The following is a 16,907-nucleotide window of genomic DNA, read 5'->3' on the forward strand; positions in this document are numbered from 1 at the left end:
CAGTGTAACAGTGGAACAACACACCGTGCCGGCTGATGATGCGGCCGAGGGGGAGCATGTATAGGGTGAACAGCAGGGGGCCGAGGACGGATCCCTGGCGGACACCGCAGGTGACGGGGTGGTTGGAGGATGTTGCGCCTCCAAGGGAGACACACTCAGTCCGACCAGCCAAGAGGGACTGGAACAGGCCAAGGGCTAGGTCGCGGAGTCCGACGTTTGAATGGAGACAGTCCAGTAGGATGGAATGATCCACCGTGTCGAAGGCTGCCGATAGGTCAAGAAGGACCAGAATGGATGGTGACCCTGACCAGGGCTGTCTCTGTACTGTTCGCAGAGTGGAACCCAGACTGGAACTTCTCGAAGATATTGTTGTCTCTGAGGTGTGCTTGGAGCTGCACCGCAACTACCTTCTCCAGCACCTTGTAGAGAGGAACGGGAGGTTGGAGATGGGCCGGTAGCTGACGAGGGCCTCTGGGTTTCTCCAGGAGGGGGGTAATGATGACAGTTTTGAGGGCAGGCGGAACGTGGCCAGCCTGCAAGCAGAGGTTGATGGTGCTGGTCATAAGGGGACCAATAGTGCAGATGTTGGCTTTCACCAGGGCTGTGGGGAGGGGATCCAGAGCACACGTGGATGACTTCATCCTCCCGATGATGGCCTCGACCTCACGCTGCGTGGTGTCACTGAAACAGCAGAGGAGCTGGGAGACTTCAGGCTGTAGGACAGCAGGTGGAGCAGGTGAAGAAGAGGAGCCGGGGAGAAGAGAGCGGATGCCCTCAACTTTAGCTGTGAAAAATGACATGAAGTCATTACACCGCTTCTCAGTGGTCTCTCTGTCTGCCTGGGTTTGGGGTTTGAGGAGGTGGTGTATGGTGGAAAAAAGCTGTTTAGAATTGCCGGGGCTATTGTTGATGAGGTTGGAGTAGAACCGTGACCGAGCGTCCTTCAGGGCTTTGGAGTAGGCCTTTTGGTGCTCTCTGTAGACCTCTCTGTGCACGGTGAGTCCCGACGCAGTGAGGCGTCGCTCAAGGACACGGCCAGCCACCTTCATCTCCCTCAGCTTGCTGGTATACCAGGGGGCAGAGCGTGAGAACGTGACCATCTTGGATTTCACGGGGGCGTGAACGTCCAGGAGGCCACTCAGGGCTTTGTTGTAGTAGCCTACTGAGTCACTGGCTGAGGAGAGGGCAGGAGGGGCAAGATGTTGGAGATCCAAGGCCAGAGCGTCCAGGTTGATATTTCTGAAACAGATCTGGCGCTTGGGTTTTGAATGGGGGGGGGGGGGGGGGGGGGGTTGGGGGGGGGACAGCATCTTCATGGAAACGGCTATGTGATCCGACATGCTGCCTGTATTATGTATTCATTGCTGGGAAGGGGGGGGGTAAATGTATCTATGTTCCAGTTTTATGTTGTAGAGCTTAATACACTCTGTACCGATCACAAATACCCCCAACCTGGTTGCGTGGCAATAAAGGAATCTTGTATCTTGGACAGGCAGCGCAGTGACAGCATAGTGACAGGCAGCGCAGTGACAGGCAGCACAGTGACAGCACAGTGGCAGCAGAGTGACAGACAGCACAGTGACAGGCAGCGCAGTGACAGGCAGCACAGTGACAGCACAGTGACAGCACAGTGACAGACAACACAGTGACAGGCAGCACAGTGACAGGCAGCACAGTGACAGACAGCACAGTGACAGCACAGTGACAGCACAGTGACAGCCATCTGTCTACCAGTGTATATGTAATCCACCATGAATTAAATCGGTATTTTTCTAATGTTAAACCTGAACCCTATTGTTCTGTTGTGAAGACACGTGATGAATCACATCAAACTTACCAACGTGTTCTCAGTCTCAAGAGATGACATCACCCAGTGGAGACAGACCACTAACGAACTGCAGATGCTATTTCCTCAACTATGTTCAACTGTAGACAGCCCAACTCGAGGAGAGTTGAAGAGATAATTGAGGAAATTATTGTCTGCAGTTCACTCGATGTCTGCTCTCTGCCTGGTGACGTCTTGGTGGGGTTCCTCAGGGAGGGGGGGCGGGGCCATGCGGCCGAGCTCACACACAAACCACTTTGTTATGTTTCATGTCCAGAATCAGAACCATAGGATTCCTGTAAAAAATCTGTGAAATGCCTCTTTAATAGCATGGGTGGATAACAAGTTGGATGAAATAACAAGTGACTGGATGAAAAAGAATGACTGGTAAATCTTTCTGCCAGATTGTAGATATAACTAAATATAACCACATATAACTATAGACATTTGCTAATAATATTACCACAGGTCTAACCTACCTTCAGAAGCTTCTCACCCCCCAAACCTCATCCAAGACACTCAGGTCCAACTCACTGCTCAACCCTCATCCAGGACACTCAGGTCCAACTCACTGCTCAACCCTCATCCAGGACACTCAGGTCCAACTCACTGCTCAACCCTCATCCAGGACACCTGGGTCAGGCTGCTCAGAATTCCTCACGGTGCCAAAGCTGGAAAATATGTGGGAACCTGCCTTTTCAGTGGAATCAGCTCCCGGCCCCAGTCAACCACGGTGTCCCCCAGGGCTCCGTGCTGGGTCCCCTACTATTCACCATTTACATGCTCCCCCTCGGTCAGATTATACGTCACCACGGACTCAACTTTTATTGTTATGCTGATGATACTCAGCTCTATATCAGCACCTCACCATCCTCCCAGCTCCCCCCACAGTCTGTAGTCAACTGCCTCCACGCTATAAAAACCTGGATGTCAACCAAATTACTTAAACTCAACAGCAAAAAGACAGAGCTCATGGTTGTGGCCCCCAAGGCACTGCTCGGGAAGGTTGGAGATCTCCTCCTCCACGTTGACGGCTGTTCCATCTCCCCGTCTCTCGAAGTCCGTAACCTGGGCGTCACCCTTGACTCCACACTTTCATTTCACTCCCACATCAAATCCGTCACCAAGTCTGCCTTCTACCACCTCAGGAACATCTCCCGTCTCCAACCCTCACTCTCAGACTCTGTGGCTGAGACCCTGATCCACTCATTCGTCACCTCCCGGTTGGACTACTGTAATGGAGTCCTGTTCGGGGTACCCAGCAAAGCCCTGGACAGGCTCCAGCAGGGGCGGCGGGGGGGAGGGGCTAGCAGGGTCTTAAGCACCCTCTGAAAAAGGCTTAGCCCCCTCTAAGCCCCCCCTCCCAGTTATGTTTTTTATTTTATTTATATATAAAATACATTACGAATTCCGTTATATTGGACATTTGTATTAATTATATCAAGCGAAGAACTGAGAAATTTGGCAGAGAGAGACGGCAACATTATCGTGGGTTTGCGTGATGAGTATCTCCACCTCTTTTATTGTGAAGCTGTATCTATCTACCGGACGTCATCAAAAGCATGTCTGTCACTATAGCCAATTGAAATGCTAGAAATGGTCACGTGGACTGGGAGAACCAATGGAATAGTCCCACCGGGCCGCATGTATATTATTTCACTTCCGCGTTCGAGCTGCGTGCGAGTTCAAAAAACAAAACAAACATCTTTGGATAGAACGGGGAAATATAACGCTTCTTTTAATAAACAGGAGCCATACATAAAATACGGGTTTATCGCAACAGGTCGGTGATTCTTGCGTGCCGAGCCGACGTCCTCTCTGCATAATATGTGGCGACAACAACAACAACAACAACAACGAGGCAAGTTGGCAGATAAAGTAGCTGCTGCATTCAACGCCAATCTGGAATTGGAGGGCGGCGAGTGGATATGTGACATGTTTCAAACATTAGCAGGGATTTTGGAGGACTTAACAACAAACAAGGTATGGTGAGTCGTGTTTGCATGCATTCTGATCTGTTCGTCACCCGCCGCAGTGATCTGACTGCAACAGCTGATCTGCTGTTCATGAATGAATGAATGAATGAAAAACAGATTGCAGAATGGGTACAATACAGTACGGCGCAATACACACAATTGTTAAGGGGATGCAGACCAGAGAAAAACGTTATTTTTTTCAATATCAGTATATTAAATTAGCCATTGTTTTTGTTTGTTGCATTAAAATTCATTAGCCCCTGCTATAAACAATCCAGCCCCTCCAAAGCTCCCGCGAGGCCAATTCTCTGGCGCCGCTACTGGGCTCCAGTATGTTCAGAACTCAGCTGCCAGGGTTCTCACTCACACCAAGCCCTGGTAGCACATCACCCCCACCCTCATCCATCTCCACTGGCTTCCAGTCAAGTTCTGCATCACCTTCAAACTCCTGCTCCTCACCTACAAATCCCTCCATGCCCTCGCCCCCCGGTACCTGTCTGATCTCCTCCACCAGTACACTCCATCCCGGAACCTACGATCCTCTGATCTAGGTCTCCTCTTCATCCCTTCCCCATCAGTTAGTTTAGATTAGATTAGGTCCATTATCCCTTACCTTCCCTCATCCCCTCTTTCCCCCCCCCCTATTTTTCCTTGCCCTATTTTTTGTCCTGATTGTGAAGCGACCTTGGGTTCTATGAAAGGCGCTATATAAATTTGATCTATTATTATTATTATTAGAAACAGTTATAGGCCTCAGACTCCATCACTGTTTTTAAATCAAACCTGAAGACACATCTCTTCCACAGTGCTTTTCTCCAGGGTCCTGATGTGTTTTACTTATGTGTGTATTTTTTTATTTAATATTTTAAAGCACCTTGAGACTACATTGTATTTTAAAGTGTGCTCTATAAATAAACGTAATAATAATTATTATTATTATTATTATTATTTAGAAAGTGATCATATTAAAATGATAGGATGGTTGATGTTATTAGTTATTACATGATGTTAATAAATTACAATGCCCATCTCTTTCTACAATTTATTTTCAAATGTATCTTCATAGACTAAATTGGAAAGCAAACTACAAAATCTGTAGGCATATAACACTACAGACGTTTTCCACTGTCTCTTTCTCATTACAGTAGGTAACAGTCATGCTAGTGTCAAATAGAGTTCTATATTTGTAGACGATACTGTTCATAAGATATTGTGGAAATGATTTTGTTCTCTATGGGCAGCCACACAGTCCCTACATCTGCATTTCCCAAGGCAACCACAAGATGGGAGCCCACGATAGAAATCCATGCCCTTATCATTTGGAAAGTCAATGAGACAAAACAGTGGGTCGTGGGAAGATTAAAATGGGTCCCAGAATTATTCCTGGGAAGTAATGATATCAAGCCAAAGCCCCATGGGCTAATTGTTTAGCAAGCATATTAGCCTAAACACAACCATGTACCCATTCTGCAATCTGTTAATAAAGTTTTCAATCAATCAATCAATCAATCTGTTAAATCAGGTTTGGCTCATAAAGAATATTATCCCGAAAATGTGGGTCCCCTGTTTGAAGTTTGACAACCCACAGCAGTAGTGCATTCGATCAGTGTACCAAAGGCCTGCTGAATAGAATCAGAAGCATGAGAGGTTTGGGAAACACTGACAGGATTCCTAAGTTTACAAGCCCAGTTTGTGAGGATTCGCCTGTTTCCCTGTCCCCCTCTCCAGTGCCCCTGGTCCTGGCCCTGACACTTAGCCCTGGTCCTTAGCCCTGGCCCTTAGCCTTAGTCCCTTAGCCTGTTCGCCTCTTAAAGGCACAGTGCCGCATTTTCCATATTTCCTTGTCTCTAGTGTTTTTGTGTTTTCCCTTAAAGGGACTGTGCCGCTTTTTGTTCTATAATAAATATTTGCCCTGTTTTGGCTTACTCTCATACCTGTCTTGTGTTGTGCGATTGGGGTCGGTTACAAACCATAACAGTACGACCCGACCAGTCGACGACCCCAGCCAGCACAGACAGTGTATGTGAGTTAGCCTCGTTAGTTCCCCTGTTAACTCCCCTGTTAGCTCCCCTGTTAGCTACCCTGTTCCCCACAGCTGGGACTGTCCTTTCAGCTAGCTTGTTCTCCTTTGCTAGTCCAGCCCTGTCTGCTAGCCTAGCTCCGGCAGCTAGCGCAGCCTCTATGCTAATGTTGCAGTACAGCTAGCATAGGCCCTGTAGCTAGCAATGCTCTGGCAGCTACCCTGTCCCTCTGCTAGCCCCACTTTAGGTGTAGCTTCCCCTGCTAGCATGGCCCATTTTTGTTTTGTTTGTTGCTTTGTCTTGTCCCCTGCCCCGCTGTCTGATTTTTTTGGTCGCCCGGTGGCTCCCGTGGAGGGGGAGGTACTGTGAGGATTCGCCTGTTTCCCTGGACCTTTTTTCCCTGTCCTCTCCTCACCAGCCCCCACCTTTGGACATTCCCTGTCTACTCTCCTTCACCAGCCCCCACCCTTGCGAGAATTTTCCCTGTCTACTCTCCTTCACCAGCCCCCACCCTTGGACATTCTGTTCCTCTACCTTCACGCAGCTGTCATAGTTTGTGATTAGCGCCCCAGAGGGCTTTATATACCTGGACCTCCCTTCCAGTCCTGGTCGGGTCGTTCTGTGTTCATGGAGTTCTGTACGTTACCATCCTGTACGTTACCATCACCTGCCGCGTCTCCGGCGTGAGACGACGTGCCAGCCATCACCACCTGTCGCCGTTTGCCTGGAGTGGGACACCGTCTTCGCTCTCTAATTCTCTACGGGAGGTTTTCCAGTGTTCCCACTCCAGACGTCAAGCCGGCTCGCCATCGCTCCCGATTCCACGGGAGGAAGGCGTCTCTTCGTGATCCTCGTTCCTGGGGTGAGGCTCGTCGTCGCTCCCTAGTATTCCACGGGAGGACGGCGTGTGCCCATCCCGTTCCCCTTGGACCCAGGCTCGTCGTCGCTCCCTAGTATTCCACGGGAGGATGACTTGTTCCCATCCCGTTCCCCTGGGACCCCCTTTGTTCTGCGCTGCCCGTCTGCAGCATCCGAGGAGGAGGATTCCTTTCTGAGCAGCAGAGCCCTACTCGGTGTAGGGCCGGAAGAGGATCTCCGTGCCAGGCCTCCGCCGTCGGGCCCCTGTCCCCGTGCCAGGCCTCCGCCGTCGGGCCCCTGTCCCCGTGCCAGGCCTCCGCCGTCGGGGCCCCTGTTCCCGTGCCAGGCCTCCGCCGTCGGAACCCTGTCCTCATCCCTGTAAGCAGCTCTGGCCCTCGCCCTGTCCAAGGCCTTAACCCTGTTCTCTGTCTCCAGCCCGCCTCTCCGGGCCTCTGTCCCTGTCCCCCTCTCCAGTGCCCCTGGTCCTGGCCCTGACACTTAGCCCTGGTCCTTAGCCCTGGCCCTTAGCCTTAGTCCCTTAGCCTGTTCGCCTCTTAAAGGCACAGTGCCGCATTTTCCATATTTCCTTGTCTCTAGTGTTTTTGTGTTTTCCCTTAAAGGGACTGTGCCGCTTTTTGTTCTATAATAAATATTTGCCCTGTTTTGGCTTACTCTCATACCTGTCTTGTGTTGTGCGATTGGGGTCGGTTACAAACCATAACAGTACGACCCGACCAGTCGACGACCCCAGCCAGCACAGACAGTGTATGTGAGTTAGCCTCGTTAGTTCCCCTGTTAACTCCCCTGTTAGCTCCCCTGTTAGCTACCCTGTTCCCCACAGCTGGGACTGTCCTTTCAGCTAGCTTGTTCTCCTTTGCTAGTCCAGCCCTGTCTGCTAGCCTAGCTCCGGCAGCTAGCGCAGCCGCTATGCTAATGTAGCAGTACAGCTAGCATAGGCCCTGTAGCTAGCAATGCTCTGGCAGCTACCCTGTCCCTCTGCTAGCCCCACTTTAGGTGTAGCTTCCCCTGCTAGCATGGCCCATTTTTTTTTTGTTTGTTGCTTTGTCTTGTCCCCTGCCCCGCTGTCTGATTTCTTTGGTCGCCCGGTATGAGGCGCCGTTTGGGACAAAAGCCTGACTAATACAAGACACCGCCTATCCAAAGCCTGACTTATACAGGACACCGCCTATCGAGTTATCCTGCGCGACCCAGTTGGTCCGCGAGAGAGGGCCAGTTGGTGCGCCGATTGGGACAAAAGCCTGTCGAATACAGACACCGAGGTCCAGTTGGTCTGCGCGCGCCGACATGTTTTTTCGAATACAGACACCGAGGTCCAGTTGGTCTGCGCGCGCCGACATGTTTTGTCGAATAGACACCGAGGTCCAGTTGGTCCGCGCGCGCTGACATGTTTTGATCCGCGCGCGCGGACAACTTTTGGTACGCGAGAGAGGCCCAGATGGGTCCGCGGGCCACCCAGATGGGTATCGCTCGCGGACCAACACTTAAAAGAATAAAGTGGTGTACTCGTTAATTTATGCACTTACAATCACCAGAAAGGCTTTCGAAATGCCATGTTGGCCTCAATATTTTCAAAACAAATTACATGAAAAGGTTATGAAATGAACAACATAAACAAGAATGTGATAAAATATGTAATAAAAACGGAGCTCAGACTGTATCTGTATTACATGTCATATATGTTATGATGAATTGAAAATGGGGGACCTGGACGTAAACAAGACGAAAGTCTTTCTCTGGTCTGCATCCCCTTAACAATTGTATGTATTGAGCTGTACTGTACCCATTCTGCAATCTGTTTTCAATCAATCTATCTCAACGCATACGTTTGATCGTAGAAATCGTGACGTCAGAGTGTCTTCGATAATGTTGGGGGTCTTTAATTCCTGTATGCGAATTCTTATTGGCATCATGCAGCACTATCATCATCATCCGTATCAACTAACATTACAAGTACATTAGAGGAGGAAGTTGGACACATGTTTCATCATTAAATACTAGTATACTAATATACTAACATTACCATTTGTAGACCATAATATGAACTTGTACACATGAGTACATGAGAAGCACTTTGTTCACTTCAAGTAAAGGGATACATTACTAAGGTTTATTTTGTCACATACATACCAGGGCATGCCGTTTTTTTTAAGCTATAGCAATCATCATACTAGCTAGTTTTGATTATCTGCTGACATTTAATGATGAAACATGTGTCCAACTTCCTCCTCTAATGTACTTGTAATGTTAGTTGATACGGATGATGATGATAGTGCTGCATGATGCCAATTCGCATACAGGAATTAAGGACCCCCAACATTATCGAAGACACTCTGACGTCACGATTTCTACAATCAAATGTATGCGTTGAGATAGATTGATTGAAAACAGATTGCAGAATGGGTACAGTACAGTACAGCTCAATACATACAATTGTTAAGGGGATGCAGACCAGAGAAAGACTTTCGTCTTGTTTACGTCCGGGTCCCCCATTTTCAATTCATCATAACATATATGACATGTAATAGAGATACAGTCTGAGCTCTGTTTTTATTACATATTTTATCACATTCTTGTTTATGTTGTTCATTTCATAACCTTTTCATATCATTTGTTTTGAAAATATTGAAGCCAACATGGCATTTCGAAAGCCTTTCTGGTGATTGTATAAACACTGTAAAAAAGAAATCGGTAAAAAAACGGTAAAAGTCTGGCAGCTTGGCGACAGAGATTTAGTGTAAAATTTACATTGAAATACCCTAATTAAAATAAAGTGGAAAAGCAATAAATTTACAGATAATTCTGTTTATTATTTGAGAACCCGAGAACAGAGAATCACTGTTAATTGACAGGTTAGGTTCAGCAGTGAAACACTGTTATTTTACAGGTTTTTTCCTACATTATTATGATCAAACACCTTCAATAAAGTGACAGAACTTAAAGTTCAGCAGTGAAACACTGTTATTTCACAAGTTTTCCCTACATTTACGATGAAACTCCTTCAATTAAGTGACATAACTCAAAGTTCAGCAGTGAAACACTGTTATTTCACAGGTCTTTCCTAAATTATTACGATCAAACTCCTTCAATAAAGTGACAGAACTTAAAGTTCAGCAGTGAAACACTGTTATTTCACAGGTTTTTCCTAAATTATTATGATCAAACTCCTTCAATAAAGTGACAGAACTTAGTTCAGCAGTGAAACACTGTTATTTTACATGTTTTCCCAGAATTATTACAATCAAACTCCTTCAATTAAGTGACAGAACTCAAAGTTCAGCAGTGAAACACTGTTATTTTACATGTTTTCCCAGAATTATTACAATCAAACTCCTTCAATTAAGTGACAGAACTCAAAGTTCAGCAGTGAAACACTGTTATTTTACATGTTTTCCCATAATTATTACAATCAAACTCCTTCAATTAAGTGACAGAACTCAAAGTTCAGCAGTGAAACACTGTTATTTTACATGTTTTCCCATAATTATTACAATCAAACTCCTTCAATTAAGTGACAGAACTTAAAGTTCAGCAGTGAAACACTGTTATTTCACAGGTTTTTCCTCAATTATTACAATCAAACTCCTTCAATAAAGTGACAGAACTTAAAGTTCAGCAGTGAAACACTGTTATTTTACAGGTTTTCCCATAATTATTACAATCAAACTCCTTCAATTAAGTGACAGAACTCAAAGTTCAGCAGTGAAAGACTGTTATTTCACAGATTTTTCCTAAATTATTACGATCAAACTCCTTCAATAAAGTGACAGAACTCAAATTTCAAAAAAAATTTGTATGCATCTACAAATCATATTATACCAGGTAGTCAATTCCGTTAGACTGCGAATCAAATTGACGGATCTCCCCAATCAAATTGACGGAAATCCGTCTTGAGACGGAACACTTTAATGCCTGCATACAACATCGATTATCTATTGTTCAGGATGTAGGAACGTTATACTTTTTCATTCATACAAAAATACAAAAATACCTTCTAGAATATAAGTATGTTTTATCATTTTCTGTAGTAATTCCTAGAACGTGAGTTATAGACCTAAATGCATCGATTGCCGTTTATTCCCTAGACACGCTATATTAAAAAATTCAACTGTATATGATCGTATACATTATGCGTCATCATGCACGGAGGAAAGGGGGGGGGGGGCGTTTATAATTACGTGATCGTCAGTAAATGCTTTATGTAGTATGGGTGATATATTGATCAGATGGTTTGCAGTGAAATGAATAAATTGGGCTGAAAATAACCAGGGTTTAGCCCAGTCAGATTTAAGGCTTTAAGACTTTTTAATGCCAATCAGAATTAAATTTAATACCAATTTCACGATAACAAAATGGCAAAAATCATGGGTACTCTCAGTACTCATTCAAGGGTACTACGACTATGCCTGCACCTCATGGTACCAAAGCACCTCAAAGGCACTAAAAACAAGATTACAAACATCACAAAACAAACTGGTCAGACTACTGCTTAACCTCACTCCTAAAACCCACTTTACCCCTGCCCACATTCAAAACCGCTCTTAAAGAGCACCTACGGGAGACTGCAATTCGAAACTGGCCACCGTAAATGTCCACCCCCCCCCCCCTCCTCCTAATGTACAGTCTCATCCCCATCATATATATATAATATTTTCTGTTAGGATCTCTGGGTAACAGTACTGTATATTATTTGCATATCGTATATGTCACAAATGTAACAGTACTACAGTATATACCTGTATGTCATGTATGTCCCTATGCCATAAATGTCATGATGTCATGTATGTTTTTACTGTATTTATTTCTGTATATGTTCGGACAGAGATACGGGATGGTTTGAAAGCTCGGCGTTGCTAATAAATATTTTTAATATTTTTTTATAAACTGCTCAAAGCGGCATTATTTCCGCCGTTGGGTGATCACAGCGCCTGCGCACCATCCCGTATCTCTGTCCGAAACCCTCGTGCAACTGTGAGCACATTTGTAATGTCTCTGTGATACTTGTATAACGAACGGTTCGGCCAGAACCAGTCCTTCAGGGTAAATCTAGGTTGGTTTCCCATTGAGGAGCAAGTGACTGTGGATTCACTCGGTGCAGCACAGTCACGAAAGGGGCTAGTATGGACCCTGATGTAAACAAGACAAACGTCTTTCTCTGGTCTGCATCACCTTAACAATTGTGTGTATTGAGCCGTACTGTATTGTACCCATTCTGCAATCTGTTAAATAAAGTTTTCATTCATTCATTCAGCCAGCCGCCGCGCTCACTGGGGCTATTGATAGCGTCAATTAATTGTTGTTGTTGTTGGTACTGCCGCTGCGGATGTGAACGGAGGGGCTTTGGGAGGATGGGAAAGTTATTATTATTATTATTATTATAATAGTAATTGGCTATCATACGTGCCTAGCTAGCGTTAGCTAAAAGAGCCCTCGCAGTGAAGTTATTATTATTATAGCTATCATACTGCAATATAAACTGAGTTTTATAGTGAAAAGAGCAGCTTTATTTTGGTCAAGATTGAAGGCTCTATATTGCAGGAAATTGCACATACATTCATTAAATGTAAAAAAAAAATAAAAATAAAAAATAATCTTGCACCCCCACTTTCAACTATAACTAGGCGGCCATGGGTGTATATATGAATTTTGAATGCCATGGCGAAAAAATTCAATATTGATCTCAATAACGCTGTACAGCGAGATCCAATAGGGTCCAGCTGCAGACTCGGAGCCTCGGTCCAGATTGGAACTTCCGCCCTGCCACAGGACTATTACTCCTGTGACAGGGCAATGCGCTGATTGGCGGAAAGTACGGAAGTATCTCGAAGTACGTCTGACGTATCTCGAATTACGTCTGACGTTTCTCTACGTTAGCGAACATTAAACGTTGTATTCATAAAATAATATAAATTCAGCAGCATGGGGAGGGCCGGGGGGAGGGGAGGTACAGGTAGTAGAAGACATAGTTATAGTACAGTGGAGAAGTAAAAATAGAATAAAAAGGCAGTGGAAACAATATACAATATTATTAACTCTAATAATAATTACGAGAGCCGTGGGTCTGCATTGTATAGAGCGGATCCCCCGGCCGTATTCAAGCGCTGGAGCGCTTTGCGATGGATAAAACTGTATTAATATAGTAGTAATAATAGTAGTTGGCTAGTTGCGCGCTTCTGGCCACCTCCCGCAGTGCGCGCATACACACATACTGTCTGTAGCCTATACAGTACATGCAAAATTAGTTGTCAAGAGCCAATCGCACAGGTTGCCTCATCTCATCTGGCTCTGCAAATAGATCTAGAGTCTGAATATCATATATAGCCTGCTGATGATCTCTCTCAAATCCATTCTGAGAACGGAATGCAGTGCCTGCGACGCGGGTCTTGATTGATTGATTGATTGATTGATTGAAAATTGTATTAACAGATCATGCTGGACCTACAAAAGGCCTTTGACACTGTCAATCACTCCATTCTTGATTGAACATTTTATTAACAGATTGCAGAATGGGTACAGTACAGTACAGCTCAATACACACAATTGTTAAGGGGATGCAGACCAGAGAGACTTTCGCCTTGGGGGGGGGGGGGTCGGGTAGGAGGGGTGGGTGGGTGGGTGGGGGACACTGTACAACTGTACAAGCAAAACTGTACATTGGAATATTGACAAAACCATACTTGGTCATTTACTGTACATTGGAGGGGGTTGGGTTACAACACAGGAGCAGAGTATAAACAACAGTACAGGAAGTTCCAATCTGGACCGAGGCTCCGAGTCTGCAGCTCGACCCTACTCGCGAGATCTGGCGGTCAAAGCATGGCGGGCAATAACCCTTTACAGCGTGGATGTGTTAATAATGATTTGAAGATGTTTACACTTTTTTTTACAACCCTACTGTTCTCCCAAGAATTAAATAAAGGTTTGATGATGATGACATGTCCTAGAAGAGAGATATAGATAGAGTGGGTGTGTTTGTGTTTGTACATGGAAGTTATACTCACATCAGCTTAAGGGAGATACCATCCATGTCAATTCAGCATAGGATGATTCAGATGGCCTTGTGGTCAGCAGGGTCCCCCTCTGGCTGCTGGCCTCTGGTAGAGGTGTAGATCACCAGTGTCATCCCTCTGAGAACACAATTAGACTTTAGACAGTGGCTTGCGAGCACGATGAGCCTCATTTCTTTATTTTGTGATTGCTCTATCTATCTGATCTTATTACAAAATACTTGCCTCCTAGATCACTAAATGCGGGGCTCCTATCCTATTGAACATATTTTACTTTGTGTGTTTATTTTAACAATAATTTGTGATGCCATCACACAAACTGGCATTTAAAGGGTAAAATTTCAAAAAGTCCTGCACCAGAATGCAGGAAATTAAGTTTTTGTAACAAAATAATTGTGTGTGTGTGTGTGTGTGTGTGTGTGCGTGCGTGTGGGTGTGTGTGTGTGTGAGAGAGAGAGAGAGAGAATGATGGACAATTGCTTGCTGTGTGAGAGAGAGAGAGAGAGAGAGAGAGAGAGAGAGAGAGAGAGAGAGAGAGAGAGAGATAGAGATTAAGTACATTTGCTGAAATACAGTTGTTCTTAATTTTCTCACTTGCTATGTGAGAATGTTAGTTATTATGTTCTCAATGCCCCTTGCATTGTATGAGTTGTGTGGAAGCGTTTGCTAGTTCTAGTGCTATCCCTTTGTACATTGTGGCTGTGTCTGACAAAAGTTAACAATAAATAATGGTATTAGGAATACATTTGCCTCCTGCGTGAACTGTGCATAGCTGAATAGACTGTATTTTAACACCGGTCATATGGTGGTACTTGGAGAGCCAGCTACATTCTCAGGTGGTACTTGGTGTAAAAAGTTTGAGAACCACTGATCTATCATGTATAAAATTCAACTCACAATTCTACATGGGCTTCAGGTGGTGGTCTGCGTCTTCAGGTGGTGACATACTTCCCGCAACTGGCGAAGAATCTCTGAAATATTGGATTGTTTGACAGTGACACACAACAGAATATTATTTTATGCCTGAATTTCCCCAAAATGGCTAATTGGACAGCACTTCTCCACCATCAGTGGCTATACGTGTCAGATAGGTGCAGATAGGAGAATCTGTCTGAATGACAAAGAAATCGCTTAACTCTCCCTCCCTCGGCCGCTATTGGCGCGACGGTGTAGCGGTCATTCCTATATGGCTATGACTATGAGCCCAGATGCAACGAGTAATTGTCTACTCAAAATCAACTAAGTGTCATGATTATGTCATTACAACCTGGGACTTGGATGGGAGAGCAGGAAAGATCCAATGTCTTCAGTCAAAAATCCGCCAATCAATGCAAAGGTAAACATACGTCTTTAGAGACGTTTTATATAAGAATAAACACCAGTGAACTTGTGTATAAAATTCAACTTACGCTACAGGCAGTCTCTGCCTGCGTGCAACTGCTGGTCTCTGGTGGTAATTCAGGAATGGCTTCAAGTTCCTCTGGCGAAGAATCTCTGAAATATTGAATACGACAATAAAAATGTTATGCCAGTGAGAGAGGGAGACGGAGATAGAGGGAGAGACAGACATAGCACTGCTGTGTCATCAAATGACAAAGGCTTTGGCAATGTAGGTGTTGTGTGAAGTGGAGGGGGTCGAGGTGAGAGAGACAGAAAGACAGAGATGAAAACACAGATAAAGGTGTGAAGTTTGAAGTGGGGTGAGAAAGACAGACAATATTGAATTGAAAGATAATACTTACTGAGCTGAATCAATGGCAGTGTGGTAATAGGGGCTGGAGTTATACATTGGCATTCCTAGAGAAAGAGCAACATAATTAACAAAATAAGGAAAAAATAAGCACCATCAAAGTAGTTATCAATGAGCACCATATAACCTACAGTAGCAAGTGTACCTAGCTCCATATACCTAGCGCATGTCTGGTGGTAAAAACAAAACATGATTTGAGAATGTGTTAGTTAACTCACCTTGATAGCGGCGATGATTGCCAGCGAATTCTAAAAAGAAGACGATCAAAATATTCAAAAAACCTTGTATGCAATTTATCAAGACTGTGTATATTATATATATATATATGTTTAGAGTAGCAGGAGCTAGAAGTTCAAATATGTCAGTCTTTCAAAGCCCCATTTTTTATATATAACAAAAGGCAGAATGAACATCACTGCCGCCCTGCTGGATTAAATTCTGAATTGCAGGTAGGCCTGAATAAGTATTTACTGTGCAAAATAACCAAAACCAGATAAATAATATCTGTTTTTTATGAAGCACAGATCATGTTAATTAAGTATTCTGAGTCTGAGCAGACAGAAAACCATCTTACCCTCAGCAAGGGATTACTTTGTGCTGAAGACCCACAATGCAACACAACAACTGCAAGCTAAAATGCCTCACATACAAAACGAAATAAAATAGAGCCATGGCTGTGTCCCAAGTTTAACACAATTGAACTATAATAAAGTATTTGTTAACACTAGTTACAACAATGCTTATGTAACTATTAAAAACGTACATTTTAATCACGAAACAAAATGGCAGACTAACGTTAGCTAGCATGCTAGCTAGCTAACGTTAGTAGCTATAATAATATGCATCACTATTTGCTCAAACAAGCTCCAAACTATTTGCCACGGCACAGAGATAACATTTAGTCAAACGATAACAGCCCGGTGATGGTATCTGAACGGAATCATACTATTCCCATAAGAACTCACTTACCAGTTAAGTATACCATCTAGCATGTTAGCTAATAATGCTAACAAGCTTCGTTCTAGCCTACTAGTTGCCACCACGGTAATAATTCACAAAGTAGCATGTAGTCAAACGATGACAGCAAGATTATGGTATGTGAATGGCATAATACATAATATTGTCAATGACTTACCAAGGAGTTTGGCTCAGACTATTTGTCAAGCCAGTCAGTGAAGACACCATCCATCGCGCCAAAGTTACGTTTGAATACCTCAAGTCCCGTGAGATCTTCTAGGTCTCGCGAGTTGCTTAGGACTATACCCTCTCGAAGGGGAGGGGAGGGGGAGGAGGGGAGGGGGAATCTACTAAATTGATTCAACGACAGTTTTTCAAATGTTGAAATGGTATCTGTAATTAAATATTGAATCAACATAGCTTTTTCAACCTCAACCAAAAATAACCAATCTGACTGTACATTGGAGGTGGTTGGGTGGGTGGGGGGGTTGGGTA

The 16,907-nt window shown here is 44.6% G+C and overlaps 1 long non-coding RNA gene across 1 annotated transcript; it reads right to left on the bottom strand.

Moving 5' to 3' along the window:
• Window positions 1-14,602: 14,602 nt before the first annotated feature.
• Window positions 14,603-16,654, bottom strand: LOC311234010. Its single transcript, XR_014620054.1, has 5 exons — window positions 16,591-16,654; window positions 15,674-15,703; window positions 15,448-15,502; window positions 15,115-15,199; window positions 14,603-14,676 (listed from the first exon to the last, which is right to left on the bottom strand). It is a non-coding gene; the product is annotated as an uncharacterized lncRNA (long non-coding RNA).
• Window positions 16,655-16,907: the final 253 nt, after the last annotated feature.

This window comes from Notolepis coatsorum (assembly GCF_963971535.1).
Source record: "Notolepis coatsorum genome assembly, chromosome: 9".
NCBI lineage: Eukaryota > Metazoa > Chordata > Actinopteri > Aulopiformes > Paralepididae > Notolepis > Notolepis coatsorum.